The sequence below is a fragment of the Triticum urartu genome, chromosome 6A (assembly GCF_056163025.1).
Source record: "Triticum urartu cultivar PI428250 chromosome 6A, HENAU_Tu73, whole genome shotgun sequence".
Lineage (NCBI taxonomy): Eukaryota > Viridiplantae > Streptophyta > Magnoliopsida > Poales > Poaceae > Triticum > Triticum urartu.
The window spans coordinates 585296029-585304305 of NC_141878.1; the positions used below are offsets into that span (position 1 = coordinate 585296029).

The 8277-nt window shown below is 41.0% G+C and overlaps 1 long non-coding RNA gene across 2 annotated transcripts; it reads right to left on the bottom strand.

Moving 5' to 3' along the window:
• Positions 1–432: 432 nt before the first annotated feature.
• LOC125515443 (uncharacterized) lies at positions 433–3961 on the bottom strand. 2 transcript variants are annotated; one of them, XR_015609038.1, is made up of 3 exons: positions 3424–3961; positions 2397–2610; positions 433–2302 (listed from the first exon to the last, which is right to left on the bottom strand). It is a non-coding gene; the product is annotated as an uncharacterized LOC125515443 (long non-coding RNA). The 2 variants fall into 2 exon arrangements; XR_007287014.2 differs by having other exon boundaries at positions 2397–3961.
• Between the last annotated feature and the right edge of the window lie 4316 nt (positions 3962–8277).

The following is an 8277-nucleotide window of genomic DNA, read 5'->3' on the forward strand; positions in this document are numbered from 1 at the left end:
ATTGTATAGTAAAAATGGAATCAAATTAAATATCCGATGAAGATTTCAGATTTTTTTATTTTCTTGGGTGAACTTCAAAGGAACATATAAAAATTGTCCAAATGAACATGGTGTCGTCAATGCAAAGTTGGAACAAAAACCTCCCTAAAAATAGCAATCTTGGAAGAACTGAATTAGCTTCCTTCTTAGATTTTGGGCTGCTTGTTATCTTCTGAATTTGAAGGCTCGGCGGCGGCCACGGTAATCCCACCCATGGGAGTCATAGCGGGTACCACCTGCTAGCAGGAAGAGTCGGACAATTTTTCCTCCATTTTCAGTTTATCTCAGCATCTCCTGGAGTGGAACTATGGTGCAATGGGGGTATGCATATTGTAGATAAAACACACACTGCTCTCCAAGTATACATAGAGAAAGCTGTAATGGGAAGTAGTATGATCTGAACTAATTACTCATCTTTTGAAATTGTCGTAGATCGTATATATGAGAACTCAAACTGGTGGTGGCACCTATTACTAAAGCCCGTAGATCTAAGGAGGGCACTTAACCTTATAAGAATATATTGTACTAATCTATGTAAGCTGGTAATCAACAAAAGCAACAGACAGCTTAAGCATAACATATGGTTTGATGAAAAATAACAGTTGGTAGCATTATAATAGAGGATCAAATTATTAAATTATGGAATTTCATTTGTGCGCAAATAAACTGACCATCAAAGTTTTATATGAGTAATATGGACAATAGATGCAGAGATAAAAGGAAGCCAGAATTTGATTACATGCACCTTTATAAGAATGTGCATATGTACAACACTCCCAGAACTCAAAAAATCTAGCATGCCATTATCCTTGAGATAATTGTAACTGCATCCCAATAGAAATACTGTTGCAACCATAGAATATTCTAGCGAGGAACTCCCAAGAATTTGGGGCTTAATTCCCAGAAGTCCATAGAATACAGTGCACCACTCCCAGAAATCCGAAGAATTTGAGGATTAATTCCTCGGTACTACACTACCACAATCTCCCTTGTGGTGATACAAAAGTTCGGAAGAAAGTTAATCGGCATAATGTACATTATATTTTGCTCACATGTGAAGTAAAATGTTTTGTACAATAGCACATTCGGCGGAAAATATAATGCTTGCAGAAAGCTTCTGTTTTACAAATGTTTAGCGGACTTAATTAGGAAGTAATGTAAACAATAACAAAAATGAAATTTGAGTCCTCCAATGCATGTCATGATATGCATGGACTTCAATAGAAGAAAGGAGAATAGTTTCATTATGATGTGTCATGTGTGCTGTAAAAGTGATGATCATTAGCCAGATTTCCTAGGACAAAGCAAAGTACAAACACAGATAAAAGTGAAACATCAATACTCGTTCCATTCCTTCCTTATAGGAGTCACTGCATGATGTATTCTTCTGAGCACTTTGTGTATGATGCAGAGGTGGTCATGCAAAGACCAAGAAATGAATTTCGCAGAATGTTAAATTAGTTATACTACAGAAAGCCTACTGATATCGATGCACTTGGGTGTGCACTTACATGTACAAATAGTAAATACTCCATGACTTTTGCCATACCCGGAGAAATAACTACCACAAGGATTCCATGGATTTCTGCAATTATAGAAAGAAAGATTTGTTTTGCTTCTTAAAAATGTCTAAAGGGCATTTTTCTTCTTCTTCAAGTAACTTGTAGGGAATAACAATGACAATGCTTTTGCTGGATTAAATTTCCCCCACAAAAAACTTGTCATGTGTGTATATAGTATGTAAACTGATACTAAATTCATGTACTGTAGGCAGATCTCAAGAAATTGTTACAAAGATTAGTCTGAATAGTGATAAACCAAAATCTGAACTTCACAAAATCACCAAAGCAAAAAGTGGCTTCCACTATTACTCCAGTATATTTCCAACCTAAATCTTAAGGGGGAGTCAGACGTTCAGTAGAATATGGTCGGTTAAAAAGCACTGCACATGCAACTGTGTTAAATTTTTCCAATTAAGCTGCTATTCAAACATGTCACTCAACAAAAACAAAGCTAGGTATCAATATATTTTGGTTCCTGTCCTGTTGTCATCTATCCTTGTTCAGTTTGCAACAAAAATTTCTACAAGGAACATAATATGAACAAGGGACATCACCAACAATTATTTCACAAGGAGACGTGTAGGATGAGTGTCAAGGAAGTGATCAGTGCTGGTACATCTAGCTTACCATGATCAAGTTACATGTATAGGCAGACCATAAGATGATCCAAGTCCACTAATATTCAATGTACTCATGTTCACCTGGTTGGCAAAACAATAAATAACTCAGCCACACAGCACAATTTCTAAGAAAATCAAACAACATAAGTAGCTAAGCCTTGGTCAGGTGGGTTACCTCCAGGTATCTTCTCGAAGCCCTACCATTTGGGCACACAGACCGTCGCGTCGTATCTCGAGTACCTAAGGAGCTTCATGAGTAGATGGCGACTGCAGCTGCCAGTACATTGACCTCTTACAAAAACCTGGAGCCATGTCTCGTGGATCGAGAAGAGGCAGTGAACAATGGAGGGCAGCTTTTTTTCTTTCTCATCTCCTGCTTTCTTGTACATCTAAAATGGAACATGCAGATATGCAGAATGTCAGCTTCAGCATACAACAACACACAAAGTTAAGTTATCCAGTTATTACTTTGGGTAAAAGTTAATGAGCAAAACAAATAGCCCAATGCATTCTCTGAACCAGGATTGATAAGGGCGCACGCACATGGCACGGTTGATTAGATTACAAATTAGCTAGCTCATGATTAGATTACAGGAGGGGAACAAATCGTGCCCACGCTGATGTATTTTACGCCTCAACAATAAGGCTAAAAGCCTGAAAAATGGTCTCTAGAATGAATCATGGTAGATGAGACTAAATTGGACCATTGTGCAATCGAAACCTCATAGAAACTAAATTGTACTACTGTGCAATCAAAACTTGAGAGACAACCAGTTACAGCTGCAAGCCAGCAATGTCAGTAGACTTTTGTTTTGCACTACACTCCTGCAGTCAAATAAGATCAAACATGTCAGACATATCAAAATTGATGTCGATGTTATCTTGGGCGGTGGTTTTAAGAAGTAAATTCAGAGAAGAAGACGCTAGCAACATTAGGAATACTAACGACAATTCACTTGGAAGCAACTGCTATAAAAAATGTAGTACTAACGACAAATTCATTTGGAAGTGATCGATATACATGTGATTCCAGAAATGTTCCTACAACCTGTAATTATCAGAGGTTGGGAAGCGCTAAGTGGGCAGTTTCATACGGTAGCAGCCAACCAACCTGACAAACAAAATTTGGGGCAAGCCATGGTCGCAAATATACAATTCAAATGAACAGAGCTGACCAGAAAAGAGCTGACGGGGGAGCATACCTTGATCTTGTTTGCGAAGTGGCCGAGGTCGGGGAGCCTGGGTCCTCGCCGCCGTTACCCTTGAGGCAGTCGCTGACGAGCATGGCCAAGTCCAACTCGCTCTCGTGGCTCCCGTTGTGGCTCCCGAGCCCCTCACCCCTTCTCGCGTCTGCTGCCATATCCCATAGGTCGCCCACCGGAGACCCACTGCCCCCGCCTCCCCTAGCCGACACCCTCGTCGGCAGTGAAGAAAGAACCCAGATTAAGCAGCTTTAGAGAGAAATTTATGCAACGAATCAAACTGGCTATTACTCACCTGCGAAGCACATCCAACGTGATGTCTGTTCCCCAGCCCCTCCCTCTCCAGATGTAGCGGCGCGACGTGCCTCTTCGCCTCTGCTGCCTCCGATTTGGGTGGAAGGAGGCACGTGGCGGATGGCGCTGCGGGCGAGGCGCATCGGCGGACGACGATGGAGGTGATCCGAACTCGGGAGGTAGCTGGGGAGGCGTGGAGAACTCGGGAAGAAGAGATTGATTTTGGGAACTGGTAGCGATCAGAATCGCGTGATTGTAGGGGACACCGGACCAGTAGTTGGAATATTCGTCCGCTGGTTGAGTATGGTCAGTCATTGGAAATTGCTAACTCCACACAATAGACTCATTAGATCAATGATGGTTGTTAGATTAAAACTTATGGTCTAATCGTGCGGTGCTGATTGGTTGGTGTGATGTCTTGGGTCTAATTACGGGGTGTATCTAAGAAAATTCTTGTTTGATTGTTTAATAGTAGTGGAGAAAATCGAACGTTGCGAGGTATAAGATTACTTAGGCGTCCGTGCTACCGCAATAGGAGTAGTAGCGCAGCGGCAGCCAGCTAATACTTCGAACTGCATGGCGTGGGTTCGAAACCCGGCAGCCACCACCTTAAAAAATATTTGTTGCGGCAAGACCTTTTTTTGACAAACAGGGAATATATGCGTGATTAAATAAAAAGCAAGGGTTCTTTTTGTAAAAGAGCATGCCACATCAGCTCCTGCCAGTGGGTCCCAGCGGTCAGATACGCCGTCAATACGCGTTTCCTGAAATCTTAAAAGTGCACGCGCGCTCGCTGGAGAGAACGAGCGGCCGCTCTGTCACTCGCATGCATACATGCATGTATTGTCTGCTAGTGCATGTGACTACTAGCATTAAATGCAGTTAGACTTGTCACATGTGACCAAAAATAGATCCACGTCTATTTATTTCGGGTTTTTCAAATTTTTAAAAAGCCATATCTTTCAAACATCAGCTCCTGCCAGTGGGTCCCAGCGGTCAGATACGCCGTCAATACGCGTTTCCTGAAATCTTAAAAGTGCACGCGCGCTCGCTGGAGAGAACGAGCGGCCGCTCTGTCACTCGCATGCATACATGCATGTATTGTCTGCTAGTGCATGTGACTACTAGCATTAAATGCAGTTAGACTTGTCACATGTGACCAAAAATAGATCCACGTCTATTTATTTCGGGTTTTTCAAATTTTTAAAAAGCCATATCTTTCAAACAATGCGTCGGAATTTAGATCCGTCTTCACTGTTGGATTTCTCGTGACAAGATTTTTGAAACTAGATCCCACATGGATATGTTTCGACGAAATTTTTTCGATGCCAACTTTCGTGCTATATGGTGCAACTAGTCTACTGTCCCGACCAACTACCTAGTAGTCGTTGTGCAACCCTCCTCCCTACTCGTGGATGCGTAGTTTTTCACTGTTGGCACACCCTACCCCCACCTCCCCTGCAAGGGATATGTGCAACTTAGTCTATTGTTCAAGCCAACTACCTATTAGTTAATGTGCAACTCCCTACGCTCTCTATTTGTGGACCTGTATTTTCAGTTGGCGGGACCAACAAACAGAGTTGCACATAGTCTACTAGGTAGTTGGCCAGGGGCAATATACGAAGTTGCACATCTCACAGGAAGGGACAGTTGAATGGTAAAAAGTTGCATATAAACAGAGTGCTAAAGTTGCAAAACTCACTAGGGGTGGTTTGGGTCGTGTGCTAGCAGGAAAACTACTCATCCATGGGGTACGAGAGAAAGTTGCAAATCACAGTTAGACAGTTGGCCGTGGCAGTATACGAAGTTGCACATTCACTGTCAGGTTGTTGGCCGATGCAGCAAATAGTGAAGCACATCCACGGGCATGGAAAAGTTGTAGATCAACTACTATGCAGTTGGCCTAGGTAACAGACGAAATTGCACATCTCATTGGAAAGAGTTAGTTTTACACCATCATTGAAATCTGCATGTTTACGGTATAGGAGAAAAGTTGCACATCCCTGTCAAGTAGTTGCACACCGATGGCTAGGCAGTTGCACAAAACAGGGAGAAAATTGCACACATTTTTTTCCGTCAAAACATAGCCATGCAGGATCTAGTTTCGAAGAGCACGCCACGAGGGTTCCAAAAGTGAAAACGGATCTTAATTTCGACGCGCGGTTTGAAAGTTATGATTTTTTAAAAAACTGAAAACACAAATTAAATACGTTCACATCTGTTCACATGGATGCTTTACAATTATTTATCCTCTTCACATATGTCCACATTTGTTTACTTTTTCTAATATGAGTCAGGGAGATAAAAACTTACCTTTTTTGGCCGGCCACCACGGAGTGCTAGTGGGCAGCCGGCCGCCGGCTAGACGCGTCCACTTTATACGCAGATTAGACCGTTTTGCAACAGTTAGGTTCTGAGTTGGTACTGAACTGCAAAACTTTCGAGTAGTGGTACCAATCCGTGAGTAGGGGCTGAAGTGTGGTACCAACATGCAATTAACTCGGTCCAGCTAATGAGAAACCGACACATTTCCAATGGCCAAATTTTGAGCACAACAGTAACAATACTTGAGGAACAAGTAATGCTAACTCCTCGGTCCAAATCAAATCTCTCACAGCCCGGAAGAACAACGTCTCTGGTTAACGAATATTTGTTCGGAACACAAAGAGATTTCTCTCGACCTCTCATAGGTTTAGGCCAAGCATCACAACATAGAAAAGTCTCGAATACTTATACCCCTCTTAATAGTACGGTGGCCCTATGAATGAGATAAGAGAAAGAAGAACGACGAAAAAATGCTACTCCCTCGTGATCTAAACGCTCTTATATTTCTTTACGGAGGTAGTACGTTTTTGCTTCATCTTCAATCTTCTTGACTGCAGTCATACTTCTTCGGACGCACGAAATGAAAATTGCTTCGCTTCAGCAATATTTTTTCGGGGCCATCTCCGACATGCAATTTTCTTGATAACAAACTCTTCGAGATATGACAACCTTTTCTGCAGCGCAGATAACTTTCGAGGAAGTTTAGCAAACTTCTCAGAAGTACCAATCTTCACGATATTAAGCTTCTCGAAACATATCAGTCTTCTTGCTGCACAAATAACTTTCATAGAAGTTTATAGCAAACTTCTCGGAAGTAGCAATCTTCTTGGTAGCAAATCTTTCGGAAGATTATAGCAATCTTCTTGGTAGCAAACCTTTCGGCAACAAACTTTTCTGTAGCAAACCTTTTGGCAGCGAACCTTTTGATAGCAAACCTTTCGGGAGATAATAGGAATCTTCTCGGAATAACATTCCTCGAAACATAATCATCTTCTCTACTGCGCAGATAACTTTGAGTAAAGTTTGTAGTAAACTTCTTGATAGAATATAACATTCTTCTCGATACTCCAGGGACTATTTCTCTCTGTGTGCACTAGCAAAAAAATAAGTCCCAAACTGTTTCTGACAACAATCTCCAAAACCCAAGGGCAAGGAATTACACCAACAATCTCCCCTTTTTTGGACATCTGTCGACAAAACAGATAAACATCGAAGAGATTGAATTGTAAATGGTAACGTGCAAAATTTAAATTCGATAATTTTCTCGAAGATAAGTATGCCCCCTAAATGTATGCATCGTATGGAAGATTAACCTTTTGTATATACCTGCATATATTAGAATAGGCTTGGTGGAGAGATATTTCATATATTCGAGAATAAATGGATTGCACCAAGGGATAGTATCTGAGGAATAATAGAGTGCATCCATACGTGAACTCTTGATAATAATTCCACCTACAAAAAAAGATTCTCAAGAGAAATGAAGTACCACAGGGGTTATTAACATTATAGACCAAAAAGAGTTCACAAGAGTTATAGAACACAATAAGAATCAAATGAAGGAAAGTGTCGAAACCTCAAAAAACAACCCAACAAAAGTTCACGAGAGTTGTACAACACAATAATAATCAAATGAAGGCAAGTGTTGTAAAATCTAAAAACAACTTAGTAAGGACCCGCAAATCTACCACTCAATGTTTTCTCCCCCTTTTGTCATCATGTGTCAAAAAGGCGAAAAGGAACATGAGACACTACACGCCCAAAGAAGATCTAGACTCGCTTGGTGAAGAGGTTTCCGCCTTGGTGGTGACAACATTATCTTTAGCTGTATCTGCTTCGGCTTCTTCATCGGAACATCGTGTCACAACTGGGCTTGCTGAAGCATCTTCACTTTTCTTCTGAGCAACTCTTTTGGAAGATGGTGGAAAAATTCATGCACACAAAGTAAAGGCCGATACATAGCATAAACAGTTTCTTGCAACTTTATCATATTGGAAACATGGAGAGGTGGAGATGTAGTTCCTCTCTCATAATAATTGCAAGTAGGAGCAGAAAGCACATGCATATTATATTTATCAAAATAATCATATGCAATAGTAGAACGCAACCCATCAATATAGTATTTAATAGGCACAAACTTCTCCGATATAGTGTAGTTGGGATAATTCAAAAAGATAATAGGACTATCATCCGTGGGTGCAATAGCAACAATTTCATTCTTAACATAAGGAACTA